Source organism: Phyllostomus discolor, chromosome 6 (genome assembly GCF_004126475.2).
Source record: "Phyllostomus discolor isolate MPI-MPIP mPhyDis1 chromosome 6, mPhyDis1.pri.v3, whole genome shotgun sequence".
Lineage (NCBI taxonomy): Eukaryota > Metazoa > Chordata > Mammalia > Chiroptera > Phyllostomidae > Phyllostomus > Phyllostomus discolor.
The window spans coordinates 115,149,050-115,168,689 of record NC_040908.2 but is presented as its reverse complement, the minus strand read 5'-3'; the positions used below and the strand labels follow the sequence as shown (position 1 = coordinate 115,168,689).

At 40.1% G+C, this 19,640-nt stretch overlaps 1 long non-coding RNA gene across 1 annotated transcript in view; it reads right to left on the bottom strand.

Annotated features, from left to right (window-relative positions):
- The window catches only part of LOC118501249, a 374,913-nt gene that overhangs the window by 208,194 nt on the left and 147,079 nt on the right, over window positions 1-19,640 (bottom strand). Inside the window, exon 2 of the long non-coding RNA XR_004903871.1 lies at window positions 6,573-6,634. This is a non-coding gene — a long non-coding RNA (uncharacterized LOC118501249). The remainder of the gene's footprint in view (window positions 1-6,572; window positions 6,635-19,640) is intronic.

Here is a 19,640-nt window from a genome sequence, read left to right as displayed (position 1 = left end):
GAAGTGCAACATTAGGGTCATCACTATGAACCTCCATGCTCCAAACACACACTGATACAGATAATTGTAAATTATGCATCAAATTTTGACCATTTCCAAGCATTGACTCTTATTTGAGATAGATACCACCTTTCCTGAGATGGAGTCGAATATCCTGATTTTACAGATGGATATTAAGGTTTTACAGATCAGGCATTATACTTAAAGCCACAGAATGAGTTAGCAGTGAACAAGGCCTTAAAACCCAGTTCCTCTGAACTCTCAGTCCAAGTACTCATACTCCTCTGCTCCTGAGTCAGCAACTCACTGACATCATTTAAGCAGAAACTGAATGGCTTTCTAGCACAAGTGTAGGCAAGGGATTTCTTCTGGGCAAGAGAATTGGAGCTGAATAACAGGCGGCCCCTCCTCCTAATCTGTGTCTCTAAGAGGCACTGGGCCCTTGACTCTGTACTGAAGTCTACAATGGAATTCAGTTCCCTACTGCAAACTTTGAACAGTAATTGGTATTATAGGCAGGAAGAATAACAATGAAAGGCATTTAAACCTCCTGTTGTTAAGAATCTTGAGGTCAATAGCAGCATTTTAAAATCAATTTGAGGGTTTGCTGGAAGATACAGAAGAGAAACTGCAATCAATGTAATAAGGTTAGATAACCCTAGTCATGTTAATAGCTACCTAAAGCTTGACATCAATCCCTTACATTGATTCTCACTTACAGTTTAAAAAGAAGAAGAAAAAGAATTAGGAAGGACAAGCATAATACATACTCTCATTGAAGCATCAAATTAGTATAAATAATGATTAAGAATAATTGCTGCTGTTATTGGAGAACATGTTGAAAACGAGGTTTCCAAGATATCTGCTGACAATGAGGAGAGGCTTCGGCAGTTTTGAAATCCAGAGAAGGAAAGATTAATTGGTGTTGCAGCAGTGCACCTGGGATAGGGAACCGAGTGCACCCAGCTAGAAGGTCGGATTCTTCCTCACCTGGGAGGAGCTGCTTCCTCATCAGTACTGGGAGGACTGGCGCCACCTAGTGTTTGACACTGTGCAAAGCATGGCAGGGGATACCAAGGAGATGAGACTCCCAGTATTAGAAAGGTGGTGTGATAGTAAGTAGAAAGCTGGACTTGATTTGAAAATCCTGTGTGTACATTCTACCAGTTACCTACCTCCACCAGTTATAAGCTGAATCTTTTACATTCACTTTCTGAATCTCAGTTTCCTTACCTATCCAAAAGAATAATTAATAATAAGGAATAATAATGTCTATTCCCCGAGTTGTCAGGAGAATCAAGTAAAAAAGTTGTGTATGAGGTTCCCACCAAGTGGCACATAAAATTAACTTATTTGCTAAGAATAAGTGAGTTGCTCAGAGTCAAATAACCGGGAAGCAGAGGGGCCAGGTTTCAAACCCATGGTATTCTGACCCTGGGCTTAGCAGCTACAGAGATAAGCCAGGGCCTCCAAATGCAGTCGCATGTCACGGACACTTTCGAGGTCTCCTCACACCCACGCATGTGCACATGCAGGAACTGAGCTTCTAAACTACAGATAACTGGGGGAAATGTACTGAGTGAATAAGATTTTAGCCAAAAAGCAATAATAAAGCACTGTATTCCTGTACAAAACAAACCTAATAAAAGTCCATTGAGGAAAAGGCTCTTGGCCCTTCTCCTTTGAGAGATTGGCCACCTTTCTTCCCCAAGCAGATCATGTCTTGGTAGGCTTATTCTCATCCATCGCATCTGGGGGAGGGAGGTGCTGTGGGCAGACCCCCCACCCCGCCCCCCACAATGCAGTTGTAAGTCTTTATGGCTACACTTATGTGGTTAGTCTCTAATATCTACTTTCAGTCTTTAGGTTGCACTGAGTGAATGCTTCAAGTTCCTTAAACAGTATTTCCTCCAAGTCTATTTAATCTCTCCCTCCTCTCCTAATTGCTCCAAGATCATGCCTCTGTTGGAGAATTTAACTTATGGTAATAACTGACCACTCACAAAAACTCTGATGATGAATAAACCAAAGGGGAGATCACATCACCATCTAGGAAGGAGCTGCAGTACTTGGTGCAGCATCTGGCAAACAGAAGGTGCTCTGTGAAGCATTCTGGGATAAATGGCTAACTTCACAGGGATTTGGATTTAGAGGATAACTTGACTACATATGCTAAACAATAGCTACTTAGAATTGGGGCTTTGTTTGTATGGGGCATTTTACAGGTGTCAACTCATTTAGTCTTTCTATTACCCTGTGAAATAGTTCACCTTTTTTTTCTACAACAAAGGAAGCTGAAGCAGAGGTGAATCAAAAACACACCCAAGCGCACTGCTTTTAAGTCACAAGGCAGGGACTGAAACCCACACAATTTCCCCCCACAGCATGCACTCAGAGCCGATCTACTACAAAACCTTTCTGCCCAGTGGACCCTCCAAGATGCGAGGACAGCCTGCCTATTCACTGCCTCAGACTATCAGCAGCCTATTTAATTTCACCAAAATCTAGTGTGTGTGTTGTAAAAAAAACAATACATAATTTGCAGGGTTGTGCAGTAACTCAGATCAATAATGAACATGAAGCTTCTCTCTGTTTCCCGGGTGGGTTGTCTGACACTAATAGAGAAGCTGAATTATTGGCCTGGTTTACACTTGCCTTGATAACTTATGGCCTGTTAAAGTAATGCAGCGCCAAGTCAATACTCTTATGTATAGAGTTTCTAAAATCTCCCACATTTTCCTTCAATTCAGTCAGCAGAAACTACTTAATGTTTTTCTCCATGAAAACTCTGCAGAAGAGTAAGATGAGTCCTCAGCCTCTGGCAGGACCTCTGTGGGAGGTCAGAGCAGAACTCCGGGCTGAAGTCCATTCACGTATGCTAAGCAGCCCCCTATGCTGGGAAACATTCACTGCCCCCAGGCAAGACACCAAACTGCATTTCTGATTCCTTTGAAAGAGAGGGCAGTAACCCAAAGATGTCCAGATGGGAGGCAGGGAAGAGTGAATGACAGGGAAAGTGTTTGTTCATTTATTATTGAGGACTGATAATAATGCCTTCCATCTTTATAGCATTTAGAGTTGATACATTATTTTATAGGGGTGAAAATGTTTCATTTCAGTCCTGGTCAGGGTCAATGTAATTAGTATAACTTAAAGATGAAAAGACCAAGGATCCGAGTAGAGATATGTTAGCAGAAACTAGTTAGCAAAAGACCCCAATTCAATACCAAAGTGCCAGTCCCATGAAATATTATCATCTAGGGTCCTAAGAGATGTTTTACTACACCTCACTGCTCTTCCAAGTACAAAGTGGTAGAGATGAAATAAATGTTATTATTACAACAGCTGTCACCAGAATTCCCCTCGGATTCAATTATCTTGGAAAAATATCTTAATTAAAAATAATCATGACTTGAAGCATATAAGGGCCTGTGGGGAAGCATGGACCAAGGTGACGATTAAGGAGAACCAACAAGAAAGACACTTGCTTCTACTAATTCCTTTTGGTTTTTGTCAGTTGCCCAATGTAGCAGTTGTACATGAGAAAAGGAAAGTTAGTATTACCTGTGATCACAAGTAAACTGATAGCAACAAAGTTGTACACCTCAATATGACTGATGTTGATGCTTTTGCAAATTTATCTTTCCTCATCGGTGGAATCTGCTTTAATTTATTTATTTATATTATAAAGAAAAGCAAAGCAAAAATACCCAGAGGTCCCTGGAAAAGCAGAATGCAGCCAGATGGTCCAGGCAAAATAAAGACAAGAGGAAGAGATGAGTCTGTCCAGGCTTTGACTGAGTGCCTTGGAAACAGATTTGTCAATGTTCTCACTGGCAGTGAGGACCATGAGCTTCCCCTAACTTAATTTCATTCCCTGCTGTTTATTCTACAATGGGGTTTCAGTGTAAATTTTTATTTTCATTATAATTTTGGTTGTAAGGAGTCACTCAGCCCAGAACTCCCAATCATAAGTAGTGTGTTAGAAACTGTCCTGGATCTGGTGTCAAGAGATGGGGGTTTAAATCATGCCTCTGCCACCTACTGTGAACTTGGATGTTTTGCTTTATCTCTACAAGCCTAGGTTGTCATAATGTCTGGGAGGTTTCAGCTAGAATTCAGACGTTTGTGGATAAGTGAAAAACTGGTGTTATGAGTCTGCCAGGAGTTTACTTCATTAAAATGATCAGCAGAAATGATTCTTAACTTACCTACCTTATATCTACCCCTTTGGGACAGAAAGAAGTCAGGAGAAAGTGTTAGAAAAATGTATACCAGATCAGGGGTCCAGCATCAGTATTTCCTGGTGGCTCATCAGAAATGCAAATCCTCAGGTCCTATCTCAGAACTACTGAGTTATGACTTGTGGAGGAGGAGAACCATTCTTGTGTTTCATTAAGGTCTCCATGTGATTCTGGTACCCACTAAAGCAGGGGTGTCAAGCTCATTTTCACTGGGCCAAAATAATTTTAGGACTATATAAATGTAACTACTCCTTAACTGTTAAGGAGTTGAAATTACATTGGCCCTTTGAAGGCAACTGCGAGGCTGATGTGGCTCTGGTGAAAATGAGTTTGACATCCCTGCACTAAAGTATGAGAACTAAGGTCTCAGAAGCAGGGTGCTGTCTCTGAGCTTAGTTTTCTTGCCCACCCCCTGGGCCTCATGCCTAAAGCTCTGTATAGAAGGTTGCAGGCAAACATAGGGGAAGTGCTTACTCCAGTGTTGCTCATCTAATGCTCCTTCTTTAGGAACCTAAAGATTTTTATGCCCATCTTTAATGTTTTATAATATAATGCATCAAATTGTGTCATAAAGCCAATCAATGCAATGGGTCACAACACTGCTTTGATTCTGACTACTCATAACCACCTGGAGATTATTACATGCCCATCCTAGGAAACCTTTCTCCCCATGCTTAATCTCAAAACTCACTTGGCTATTATACTCACTCTGCAACATGTCCATATATTTTTTCTCATTTCACCACCACCTCTTAGGGTGTGAGAGCCCGCCAACCCAGCTCCATCCCAATGGATGACCCAGACACCTACAGGCTTTCCTACCTTCCCTAGAAGCAATGAAACACAGGAGAATTTTAGGAACATATGCATCACCTGCAAAAGTGGTGTGGAAACACAAAAGTATCTATTTTTGAAGGATCAGAGCACACAGAGGCTAATAGGACTATTATTCAGGTTGGCCATGTAGTTAGTTATGATGATTACCATACTTTCAAACATGCTAGAGCTATCAGTTCATACACTGTATATTAGCAGTTTATTTGCAGCACATCTAGCTTCACTTGACTGCATTTCTTTTCTGAGTGGGAGTTGCCAGTAAGAGTTGAGAGGTCCAAAATCTGCCTAAGGAAAACCAAAGGCAAAGTCCAAATTTGACACTCATACAACCTAAGTAAGAAGCAACTCTTTGAACATAAAATCAAAAATTGTACCAGTAACACCAAGGATTGATACTGGGTTTGGTATTTCAGAACAGGGATGTGTGAAAAGAAAGCTTGTATTACATATGATCAATTTATATTGTTTAATGTTTCTATATACTGTATGTTATATGGCATTATTTCCAAGCAATATTTTAGAATTCAAATGCACATCACCAAGTGAAGGCACTTTTGCCTGCCATTCAGTATGGTCACACTGGTCACTGAGAGGGGCCATGATAGCGCCTGGCCTCATGTTTCCCAAAGCCAGGTCTGTGAGGAAGGTGACTACAGCATGTACCCAGTTTTGCAGAAGAAGTCATCAGAACACAGAGAAAATGAACCTTTCCAACACTGCAAATCACAAAGTGGAGCCTCAGACTTCCCAAGAAAACGGGATTTAGAATTAGGTCTCTATCCTACGATCCAAACAGAAATCTGGGCTCGGTTTAGGAAACACTTCTAACCATTCTTCCAGTTCCTGCCTTGTTATTCACACTGCATATGAATGAGCTTTTTTCTGGATCTCCTGCTTTTACTCTAATCCCTTTTTCTTTAGGATCAGTGTCCTTCATTTAGGCTTGGCCTACATTCCCAATTATCAACTTCACATTGAAAGGAGCTGCAAAGATCTGCTGCTGCTACTTAGAGCAATGCTACTTTCTTTCTTTTTTTTTTTTTTTTAAGGCCTGTACCTCAGATCAGACTCTTTGGATGTCAAAGCTTGTCCAGACCAAACACAAGTTGCTAAATTGCTCAGCATGCAGACCAGTGTCCTTTGGCGTGAGCCCACCAACTTATGCATGGCCCTTCCCCAAGACTGAGAGCACCACAGGCTTCTCTCGGAAGCCCGAACAACATTAAGCTCAAAGAGCATACTTTTCAGTAATCAGTGCTGTTGTCCAAAGAAAGATTCCAATTTCTTCTCTTAACATGTTCTCTTTGAAAACATAAGAATGCAACACAATCTGAAATGTTTTTACTGCTTTCAGAGAAACCTATTATATTATTTTCTAAAAAAAAGAAAAGAAAAGAAAAGAAAAGAAAAGTTACAGAGAGAAATTAAAAGGAAGCAAAGGTGACCAAAAACACAGATCCAAAGAACTGTCACTGGCAATGCAGCCCATACCTTTTAGTGAGAGGAAAGATCAAGTGTGCCAACCATCTTCTCACTCCTTCAGAAAAATGGCTCTGCCAAGAGAAAGATTAATGACTGTTATATATTTGCCACTAATGACTGAGTTTCAGGGCAATCCCAAGAATTTTTAATCATTGGCTTCTTTCTTAGAACTACCAGTTTCAAAACCTAATCCAGTGTTTTCTGAAATGCCGGGCAAAATATGCATGCACTGTCTTGGACGTTAAGAGATTTTGTTCTTTGTTCCTGCTGGGCTCCAGACTCTGGGCCCCTTCCTCATTCTGGGAGTTCAAATAAAGATGATGTTGAACAGGAAACAAGTACCTCATTTCAGGAGCTTTGTATGCCGTACTAGACAATCTCACGTTCCCCTCATATGTGGTCACCAAAGGGATTTACTGGGAAGTTTGAAGCAGTGAAGCACTTTAGAAGAAATATGCAGGCCACTGTGTGGGACAGGGCTATAGGGAGCATGTGTGGGGGTGGGAGGCTAGTTAGAACTCTGGCAAATATTGTAGACCAGAACCAAGGAGGTTTAAACTACAATGATGATCACAGGGGTAGCCCAGCACAAAGTATCAAAATGAGTGCTCAGTGAGAATTTGTGAAGAAAAGGGAAGAAGGGAGGGAGGGAAGGAGGAAGGAAGGAAGGAAGAAAAAAAGAAGAGCTGAGAGCTGAAACAGCTGACATGCTTTGAATTTTTCCATGCTGCAAAAACACATAAACCCTATATAATCTTTAAAAATCATGTTCTGTAGCAGCAGTTCTCAACGAAGTAGCACATTAGAATCATCTGAGTAGCCTAAAACACCTTGATGCCATGACTAGATTCCAAACCAATTAAATCAGAATCTCTAAGGGAGGACCCCAGACCTCAGTATTTTTTTAATGCTCTCCAATGATTCTGTAATACGCAGCCAGTGCTGAAAATCAGTGCTCTGTAGACCTTCTGCCTCTGGAATCAATCTCTGCCTAATAATTGGTTGTCATGGAGATTTGTCCACCAGCTGGGTGAGGGTTGTCTGACCTCTGGGTCACTCTCAAAACTAAAAATAACTGACACTTTTCAATCATTGGGATAAGAAAATCTTTTTTATGATCCACAGCAAAATTAGAAGTATAACAATAGGACCCACTCTTTCTCTCTACAGAGCCATGAAAATTTCAGCTCTGCTCAGTGAATTCTGTAGCTGGGTTCTAGTTCCAGGTATACACTAAACAGCGCCAGAAAAACCAGTGCACGTTTTCTTCTCATTTGCTGGACAGGATTGCTACTAACGTGCATCCAGCTGTTATTTATGAGTCAGCTGTGGCACAATGGATGCAATATGAACAATAGGCTTATAAGGGTTTAGTTTGCGTGATGTCTCTGCCATTTATTACCTGTTGAGACACTGAAAAAAATCACTGAACCTGGTGAAGAGTGTTTCCATGTCCATACAATAGACACTAATACTTCATTAAAATATTTTTTGAGCACAATGAGATAATACAAATGTGTATTATCAATTTAATAATACATAAATTTATAAATTTCAACTCATGTGATTTAATATCAATAATAATAATAGATGTTTCTTTTGTTAACATCAAGCAAGATGGTACAGAGTTTTAAGATTAAAGGTAATTTATGCAATATCTTTCCTCCAATCTACACTGTTCCTAAATATTAACATCCAACCTGGGCTCCCTAGTCACTCACATCACAGTGTTTAACAATAATTTGGGTTGCCAAAATATGTGATGTGATATATGTATGGTTGAAGGCAATATTCAAGTCCTGCTAGGGAGTAAGTGCCTCATACTACGGACAAGTTTCACAAAGGTTTGCTGCACTAACACTCGCGCAGTCTGTCCCCTGGGGTTTGGTGACAAATGACTGGACCCTGAAGCCCTTGCAGAAGCACACTGGAATGATACCATGAAGTCGCTGGAATTCCCTAACACCTCCTACACGTGACAGCCACAATTACATGTGTACTTCACTGTTGCTACAGATGCTTTGTTACCTAAAAAGCAAACTTAAAGAAAGGAAAAAAGAGCAAAACAATTCATTTGCTATCTAATTAAAGTCATTATAAACAGCCTCCAGGTGCTTAACCTTTTTTCCTCTAAAATCCCAATCTTTCAGCTGAATGCTCAGATCTGGAGCTTCATTGAGGTTTTTCTTAATTGCCTTTCCATCACTAATGGGATTCACTTCATTATTACCTCTGCCAAAAGCTGTCTTCAACTTCTAGCCTCCATGCTGAGCTATTTACATGCCTATTTATAATTTATCTTTTTACTAACTGCTAATGTCACACCACCTCACAGTTTAGGAAGCTAAATTGGAGTTGGCCCCTCTAATTGGGAAGCATTGTCTTAAATTTTATACGCGCACACACACACACACTCACATATACGTACACACATACATATATATTTTTTATGGATCTATAAAGTCTCTTCCCAAGCTCCCTCTCTGTCAATTTGTCCCCTTTATTCCCTCCTTCCTCTCTTTCCTCCTTTGACCTCTCCCTCCCTCACCCCCTTTCTTATCTTGTTATTTCCCATGTCCATCCTCATATTCTCACAGATCCATCACACTAGTTCCACCATGTCTATGACAACCTTGCCATTACTATTACTGAGCAGCCAGCTTACCATCTGGTTTTACTTAATCCCAACAAAAGTCTGTGAACTAGATGTAATGATACCAGTTTAACAGCGAGGAAACTGAAGGTCAAGAGAGAAAATAAGATGAACAACTCTCACTTTACATATGCACAAGTAGGCTTTCCACCCAGCCCTTCATCTCTGGAAAGAGCTGACTGGAACCAGAGGAATCATGTGGATCTAAGAGAAGGGGCACTACCCAGAGAGGGCCAGTGCTTTTCCTGGACTCTCAGGGAGTTGGTGGAGAAGCAACAGCAGGAAGCCAGACCTGCAAACTTGTTTCTTCTATTCCTCTTTCACCAAATCTCATTAAGTAAGAATTACCAGCACATTAAGTAAGAATTACTATGGTCTAGTCAAGGAAAATGTGTTAGCACAGAAAGTAGGTTCTGTGATGGGGACTGATTCAGGAAGAGGACAGCAAGTGCTAGTGGGGCTATAGTAATTTTTGTTGGCTTGTTGGCATGAGGCTTTGGAATGTATGGTCCAATAAATTTTATTTTCTCTTAAGTAAGAGGAAGGAGCTCTGTTGCATGTGAACAGAGAGGAGTTGGTGTAGAGCATTAAGGAGAACATGGAGATATTTTGGGAAAATTGGAGACACCTGACCACTTTAGGCAGTTTCTGATCTCATGTCTACCAAAGCTTGACTGACCATGTGTCTGCATGTGTGTGTGTGTGTGTGTGTGTGTGTGTGCGCGCGCGCGCTAGGGGCAGAGAAAACCAGAGAGATGTGTATTGACTAGCCTCTGCCCTCAAAGGGTTTGCAACTCAACTGGAAAACTAATACTAACACTAAAATAATGAACAAGATGCAGTTAAAAATTTAAAGAAAATGTAATAGGGGAAAGGCTAAGTAAATTATAGTTCAGCTCCTAGAACAAATATTATGAAGACTTTGGAAATGATTATGCAAATATTTTTGAATGCGTATTATCTGCAAGACTATGTTCCTGGTTAAATAATAGTAAACAAGATATGGTACCAGCTTTTCAGTAATTTTAGTCAAGTGTGAAATGTGTTATCTTGAGGTGAACACTGGAAGCAATTAGAGCATAAAGAGGGAAAAGTCACCCATTCTCACTTTTTTGATAAAGTAATATGCAAGCTGAAACCTGGGGGATAAATCATATTTAGGCAGGAGAGATGGCTATTCTCTTTTTTGGTTCCTCCTTCCCTGTCTCTTCTCGATCCTGGCCCGATCAGCTGCTCTGTGCCCCAGTGGATGGCATCTGCAGAATGGAACACTGGTGCTTCCTTGCTCTCTGGCTTCCTGTTGGGTCTTGGCTAATGAGACATGCCAACAGGAAACAAGTGGGTTGATGGAGAGAGAAATGGGGTGTTTCTACCTGCTCTCTCCTTGCTGTGATAGCCCATCTCTATCAGTTTCTTTTCCTGACAATAGCTCCTGCCAGGTGCACCCCTCCACTGGTATCCCTGGTTCTGATTCTCCACTGGCCCTAAATGACTTGGCTCTAGGGGAATAAGAATTTCCCATCTTTCTGAGCATCTCCTTATTCTTTTCCTAACCATCATTTTCTTGTTCCCTTAAACCTGACTAATGTTCAGTAACTGGTGCCTATGTTAAAGTCTCTTCATTCGAACAATTAGGGATGGATTCTGTTTCCCACTGGCAAGCTGGCTGGTATACAAGATGTGGGCAGAGTAAGAGACAGGTTGGGAAGAGCATAGTGTTCAAGAACAGTGTGTTGCCCAGGGTGCATGGAAAGCAGAAGATGACACTACAGTAAAGAGAAGTGAGACTGACGGGGAAAACTGAGCACAAAGGGCTTTGCACATGTACTGGGGGGTTTCTGCACCAAAATGCAGAAAAATGATTTTAATATATTAAGTAAAAGTACAAATAATTTAAAAATATGTACATTATAATTTTAACTATATTATACCTATAACAAGAATATAATTATGTCAAAATAACAACTGTGTCTTATGGGTTGTGAAATAGAGGATGTTTCTTTTTTCTCTAGTGAAATTTCTGAAATGGATTATGTTGACTTTATGAATTTTAAAATATACTTTTTTAGAGCAAATACCCTGAAGAGCTTATTATTTGAAAGTCCCTTGAGAACATAAAATGAAATGCATGTTCCTGTTTAGTTTACAGCCTTCCTCACTGAATCTGCAATTCTGTGTACATCGGCAGCCAGCATCTCTCCAATCCAGGCCACCCAATGGGCTGTGGACAATGGACTGTGGCCAGTGGAGATTTCACAGTAGAGACCATGAGAAGGGACCTTCCTATATGAAGGCTGGTGATAGAAAAAACAGAAGTTTCCTGAAACAGCTTGCTTTACTAACAATCTCAAAATTAGAACATACCAGGAAATAGATGTTCTAAGAAGATGTGCTCATATGTTAAGCAACTTTGAGTAGGTTCTTAGAAGAAGAAATAGCAGTCTATAACACATGAATATAGCTTGGTCAGACGGAAGCTGTGTTGTAAGAGGGGGTGGGCAGTGCTCATCCCAGTGCAGTGCAGGAAGATGCTGTCTCAGCCAAGGAACATTGTCTATTACCTCCCCACTGGCAATAGTAGTAATAACAATGACCATAAAAATAATAAGAATCCCATATAGTGAATGTTTATTACCATTACTTCCTTGGTGCAAAAATTATATTTCTCTTTGTTTTGAAAAAAAATGTCATGATCAATGTGCATATAGAATTCTCCTATTTTGTGTGTGTGTGTGTACCTGAAAATTGCTACTAACTTTGACAATAACTTACAATTATTGACATTTAAGAATCAAGGGACATCTGGCTGCTGTAGCTCAGTAGATTGAGCATGAGCCTGTGAACCAAAGGATCGAGGTTCAATTCCCAGTCAGGGCACATGCTTGGGTTACAGGACAGATCCCCAGTAGAGAGCATGTGAGAGGCAACCACACATTGATGTTTTTTTCCCTCTCTTCCTCCTTCCCTTCCCCTCTCTCTAAAAATAAATAAATAAAATCTTTAACAAAAAAGAATCAAAGGACAATAGTGTACCAAAAATTGTGATAAGCTCTTCACTTATGACACTGGTTCTAATTCTCACAACTCTATGAGGTCCATAGGCTATTATTATTTTACAGGAGGGGGAACTGAGACTGAGGGAGGACAAAGTATTTGCTGAAGATGACGGGGCAACAAGTTGTAGTACTAAGTTAAGATCCTAACTCTGGTTCATCTAACTGTAATATCCATCCTTTAACCACTTTTAGCCATTAACTATAGTGGAATAGAGAGCTTCAAGTAAGAATATGTCATAAGATTACAATTTGAATTGTCCTTATTCTGTTCTCTTTCATCAACCATCCTTCTATTAACTACTTTGTAAATTTGCTCACAAAAACAGGTGAATTTGTGAACTGATGTACACTGATTTAAATCTCTGCTTCTTACATAGGTCACTGTGAAACAGTGTGTTTGTATTCTGATCTTATACATCTCCATGGGTTTGGTTAATGTGGATAGATCTCCAAGAGAAAAAGCCACCTTCACAGACAGGTTCAGCTGGGTGCTTTTTTGAATCTCCCTGTCCCTGTCCCTAGTTTTGGGCATCTCTTTTGAGCTCTGCATTTCCAGTGGCATTGTGTCTGGGATTTCAGCCTGGTCAAAAGGAGAGCACATTTGTAAGTTTGAATGGACAAACTACTTGAGCTCATTTCTTTACCAGGCTAGGAAATGTCAGCACAGGTAGAATCTTCTAACTCTTAGACATTTCCTGACATAGGAAAAATCTGGAGAGCGGCTCCCAGTGTTGACATCATCTGTGAGAGGCAGAGACAAAGAACTCAAACAGTTATCAAGCTTTAGGATCTGAGATCCTTGTTCTATGCAGTAGAGGTGTGGCTTTATGGTACAACAGAGAGAGCAAAGCCTTTGATGAACACAGCAGGCTCCTAGGAGCTACTCTACCACCTAGTTTTCTGTGGATTCTTTTGTTTCTCTCTCCAGTCTGTGCTTGTGGGGCCAAATCCAGCTGGAGTACAAACATAGCTATTGATATTCAATAAGCCATATGCAAGAAGGACAATGGACAATAATGGTGTGCCTTGTGGGCACACCTCATTAATATTACTGTAGTAATCAAACACTGTAGGATGGAATTATGTCTCATAGGGGAGATAACTGGACTTAAAAGTTCTGAGAAGCAAGGTGACTCAGCAATGCTTATCAGGGTTCAACTATCAGTTCTACCATGAAAAGTATGTGTGATCTTGGACATGTTTTTCCACCTGTCTGTCTTAATTTTATCATATGTAAAGTAGATTACATAAAGCATATCTGATAGAGTTAATTTGATTGCTAGATGACTGAAAATGCATAAGTGCCTACATTAGACATATGAAAGCAAAACATGTTACTTCCTTTTTAAATTCTTCTATTCAGTCCCTTCTCATTTCTTACCTGCGGACATGTCCAGAGAGGACAAATGGTTTTACCAATGTCACACAGTTGGAGTGTTTTGTTGTTGTTGTTGTTGTTGTTGTTTTGTGGTGGTTGTTTGTAGAGTACTGGAAAGCTCACTGAATCAGAAAGAAATGGGTTTAAATCCCAACTTACTCCTTAATGTGATTCTGGGAAAGTTACTTAACTTTCCTCTCTGAGTCTGAGTTTCCTCACACATATAAGGGAAGGGTAATAATGCTGCTCTTCCTGAATCTCTGGCATATACTCATTTTTATGTTCCACTGAGAAAGAAAAATGTCCAAGCTAAGTAGTCTAATAGAAGACTCCCACAAATATCTTGTATTCAAAGGGCTGCACCTTCAGTGTTAGGGAAATCATGAGAAACCTCCAGGAAGTGTGCATGACTCAGTCTTAAGAATTTGAACCACAGGTGTTCAGGCCAACTTGCCTCTGGACTTACACTGCCAGTATAAACCCCATCTCCAACAAAAAACAAAGGCCAAAAAGCAAAACACTCTGGAGCAGAAAATTGAAAGTAGGCTTAGATTGATAGTGCTTCCATGTGACTAGTAAAGCAAACTTCTAGAGAAGAACTTTGCTAGCAGTCCACTGATATTTTAAGCCATTTAAAAATCCATTCTATATTCAAAGATTTTGAACTATGAAAACATATGCATCTTGGAAGTGATGAAAGATGATAGACATGGTAGTATATCTCATATGACTATTATAAGGAAAAATGGGTACATATAAATACATAGGTATGTGTGTTTATGGGTATCTTAACTGTGGCCTTAGGTCACTTAGGAGGATGAGATCTGCAGTTCTTAAGATCCCCTTTACTCTTGCTTTAGTGATTTATCTTATGATAGTCCATGTGTTTTTATTTATTCACAATGATTTAGTTCTGTCAGGATTCAAGCTCAAAAATCAAGGCATCCTTGACTGTACTTGAGATGCCCCACAAAATTTTAATAGCTCTTTTCTCTGAAGACTTAAGAGAAATCAGAGTTTCTACTAAACTACTCTTTTTCACCTGTGGTTTCTGATCTAATCATCTGTGCATTATCTGTTTTAGCATTGAAATATATTACTATGCCAACCATCTCCTGCTCTGAAATTCAGTTCTGGACAAAGAAGGCAAAGGAATCCCAGAAGAAGCCATTTTTCCATGCCTGGATTCTAATAATGAGGGTGGTAATCAGCTTTCAACCTTTTGTTTTTATGCCACAGTAAGAGATTTCTTGAGGGATTTATTCATTAAAAACCACAAAGGGGGCATATCTACTTTTCTAATCCGTAACTAATTAGAGACAGACAAAGGAGCTTTTATTTTTGGAGGCGGAGAGAGCAGAGTATTGAGGAAAAGTGAGGAATCAGCAAGTCTGCAAAAGAACAGGACTCCCATCCTTGCAACATGCCAGTGCTTCCCTACAATGCTATCTGCTTTCCAATTCCATTGCTCAGGTGGGTTGGTGGTACTAAGAGCAGCATGTGAAAGCAAGATTAGAGTTTTGGAAGAAAGTCACTTTTAGAAGGTATAATCTCAAAAGCTTTTAACCAATCACACGTGACCCAATATAGAAGAGCTCTTCTAAAAGTAGGGACCCTGGGCGGGAAGAAGACTAATGAGGAAGATTAATGGTATAGAAATATGTATTCATCCATTCATCCAGCAACACCTCATTGAGTCCAATCTGCCTTATACTGTGCTAGGTGCAGAGAAGTGGAGTAAAGTCCCCGTGCTACTCCTTAGGTACCTTTTCTGTCTGGCCACTGTAACAACACACGCTAGCAAAGGGAGGAAGGCTTTTGTGCTTCCCCAAATGAATTAGTGTAACTTTCCTTTCTTCCTTCCTTCATTTATTTGTCAGATCAACAAACATTTGAACACATGCTATGTAGCCAGCATGGCCTTCCAGAAAATCTACAATCTAGTAAAACTATACATTTTTGTTTCCAGGATATGCTACAAGGTCTTACTCATAGCAGGTGCTCAACAAATCTTTGTCAATAATGCTGGTAACAGGGATGGTGGTTTAGCCTTTAGACTTTTTATTCAATATGCTGCACATTAGAAAATTATTTCATGTGAAATCCAAGTAGCTATTAACAATTTTAATATAATGACACTAATTTCAAACAGAAAGTTAGTCTAAGAAAATATCAAATGATCTATTAGTGTGTAATTGTTTTTCACAAATAAGTTGATTAATTTTTTAAAATGGAAAAAAGTGAGTACTTTGCATAATTCCTAATACAAGATTGGCAAGAAAATTAGATATTAAGTTAAATGCTGCTTAAAAATATATGATTTTTATGAAGCTTCACTTTATATTTCATCTGAAAGGACACTGAAGATTGAGTTTAAGGAAAAAACACAGGAGTTAATATTAGAAAGCATAGGTTCAAGGCTGTGACCACAAGTGCCACCTTTGCATTAAACACTCTGAATGACTGCTCTCCTCTCACAAACACTGGAATTAAGTCTGCCTCTTCCACTGTTTGTGGTTGGTAGAAGAAGTAAGAGGAGATAATACATAGGAAATACATTAAGACTTTCATTTTTGGTTAGGATTCTTATTATTGGGTTTCTATAATAATACACACTAGAGAAAAAAAGGAAAGTTTTGCTTCATCTCACACTTCCTGCTCTGCTGTAGGCCATGTGGAAAATAATCCACATGTAGCCACTGTATGAACTTCCTCTATTGTAGATCTTGAAGGCAGTTTCAGCCATGAGAGGCCTTCTACTAACTACTACATACTCTTGGTTGCTTCCACTATGTAATGGAGTGAGAAGGGACTTGACCCACCTGCCATTGAACCCCAGCTCCTCCACTTCTCAGTTATGGGGCCATGGAAGGACTTCCTAGCTTTTCTAAGCACAGAATCCTTGGAAGGGAGAACAACTGTCTAGAATGGTGCCTGGAACTTATGAGGTACACACAAAAAAAGGTAAGAACGATATAGGATGCTTCTCTCTTTCAACTGCTTTAGGAAGGAGAATCCTTGGTAGGGGTGATGCCTCTTAAGAAAGATGTAAGAGTGGGAAGAGATAGACTGAGGTAAACTGTGACTGTGTTGCCTAAGTTTAGCTTCTTAATCTCTCCTCTGCTCACTGAATTTGGAGCATGATACTCTAGTCATTGCTGGTAGTTTCCTCAATATCCACTTTCATCTTCTTTGTTACCAACAAACCCTTAATTAAGTTCAGGGTGTCCATATGTCCAGCTTAAACAACCAAATCCCCCAGGCTCCTTTGCTGTTTGTGACACAATTCTTAATGACAAGATATAAATGCAAATCACTCCTTTGGCTTTGGAGAAAACTTTTCCAACACAGACAGACCTAGTTGGCATTCACCTTTTGTCCTTGACATTTCTCCCTCTCTAGAACATGGGGGCCAGGGTGGAGACTGAGCAGCCACATCACAACACCAATGCTTCTTGTTGTAGGAGAAAATTAAAATTGCCACTTGGTTAAACCACTGGAGTTGAACTTCTGTTAAATAAAACTAAATGACCCATGAGCAAAGCCAAATGGAGGTAGGATTGAGGGTGGGGGAGAGTGGTAGGGGGAAAATAGAGACAACTGTACTTGAACAACAATAAAAAAGAGTACATCTTATAATGTTGCAATAAAAGCTTTCTTCTAAAAAGAATACATATCATAATATAAGGCTTTTATGAAATAATAAAGTTCTTCAGCATCTGACATGTAGTGTCAGATCCTCACTAAATGTTACTTCCCCTTCCGCTTTCTTGCCAGGATGAAGAACACAGAGGAGAACTCAGGGTAGAATCTCCCTTCAGGAGCAAAGGTGCTCTGCAACTATCTGGATTATGGCTAATGTAGTAACTAATTAGGGTGCAAAACCAGGAGATGAAAACGAAGACCTCAACATTGGGAGAAACTGGTGGTACACACTGTGCCCTCCGTGTCACAAATGAGGAGACTGAGACTTGGCAAGGGGAAATAACTTCCCCAGGTTGAGATCAGTGCCTAGTCATCATGGAAGATTTAACCCGAGGGTTACCTGATGCTGATGGCTACATGCCCTTTCTATTGTGCCCTTCAGTGGGGGTACGGCAATGTCCCAGAAGAGACATATTTTATAATCTGACTCTCATTGTGTATTTTAGGTTTCTCTAGGACTTTCATTTTTCAAAAAAATGTGTGTGCAGGGGAGGGGATAGAGACTCTGTCAGTTTCACATTTTGTCTCTTTTGAGAGTTTCCAGGCACATGGGGGGAAATGTTTTCAGTTTTCAAAGGCTGAAGGTGTTAAAGGGTTAGACACAGACACTTACGCCGGGCCTGAGCTCTCATGGTTGTGCCGGTAGCCAAGGACCTGAAGATGATGATGCTAAAGCGATCACTTAGGGAGTGTTCCTCGGCCTGGGCTCTGCGGGTGGACCATTGAGAACACTTGGGCAGGAGAACACAGCTCCCTGTTTTCACCAACTGTTTGATTAAATCACTCAGTTTCTATGCCTCTGTTTGCTCAAATGTAAAGCAGATATAATACCTAATTCACAAGGCTGATATACAGAGTAAACAAATTAATCTGATTAAAATGCTCAGTCTTGGGGAGAAAATACAGACAACTGTACATGAGCAACAATAAAATAATTTAAATTAAAAAATGCTCAGTCTAGTGCCTAGCACATAGTAGGTATTCAAGAATCCTTAGTATTCATTAGCACTATTTTTAGCCTTTACTTTTCCAGTCAAGTATAAGAAATAGAAATAGCTTTACTATCAGAAAAAAATAAGCATGTTATAAATATGCAGGAGAAAATCAAAACTATGTGTCCACATGTTTATGGAAAAAGAAAGCTGATGAAAACTAAGCATCTCAGCTGTTTCTGAGTTTTCTCATTAACATTTGTTTGCTCTTTTTGATTCCTTTTGTTTTCCGCTAGCAGACAAGTGGTAGCAGGTGCCAAAGTTTAAGAAAAAATATGGGAGAAAAATTTAAACAAGATCATAAATATTTATTTATTAACCCTCTTGCTCCCTGCAGATTATGAGAGGGTGTGAATGAGAAGAACATAACTCAGGAAACCAGTCGTCTTATGCAGACAAGTCCTGTGTTGGGCTTCTAGGAGGCTGAGCTGAGGCTGCCCAATGAAGGCAGGTGAAAAGCTTCCCAGTGGTACCTGAGGCATCAGGTGATGGGTTTTAACAAACTAGGCTGGACATAGGGTGACCAGTCATCCAGGTTTGCCTGAGACTTTTCTGTTTTTAGCACTGAAAGTGCCACACCCCAGTAAATGCCTAAGCACTGGAAAAGTAGCATGTTTGATCCCTCTAGAAAGAATTAGATTGAGCAGTAGGCAGGACATCAAATGTAACTTGACATGAACACCTGCAATAGGCATTCAACTCTCATCCCCGCCCTCTACCTTGGACCTTTACTGACTGCTATAAGGAACTAGCCACATTTCTCAGAAGACAAACCAAGTTGGTCAGACAGAGAAAAATGACAAAGGGGCAGTGGCTGTTTCTCTTCTGCTGTCTCTGACTTCTTATTCTCTGCTATTTGCAGAATGCATTCAGGGGTGTAGTTTCCTCTCTGTAAGTGAATGGCTGACCAGTACAGATGGCTGTGGTGGCAGTAGCAGGGCAACACAGCCCCTGAAAATCGATGTTGTTACCCAGGTATCAAGTACAAAGTAGGTATAATACATTCAAAGTGACTGTCTACATGGATCCAATAAATACAATAATGGATAAAACACTTATTTGATATAGAAAATGTAATCTGGCATATTGGAGAGAGCCTAGAAAAAAGAATTTTACTTTAATTCTCACCTGAGGACAGGCTCATTGATCCTAGTGAGAGAGTAAAGGAGGGAGAGAGTGAGGAAGAGAAACGTTGCTGTTAGAGAGAATCAATCCATTGCCTCTTGCACACACTCCAGTCAGGACTGGGCTAATTGGATTCTGGGACAATGCTCCAACCAACTGAGCCACACC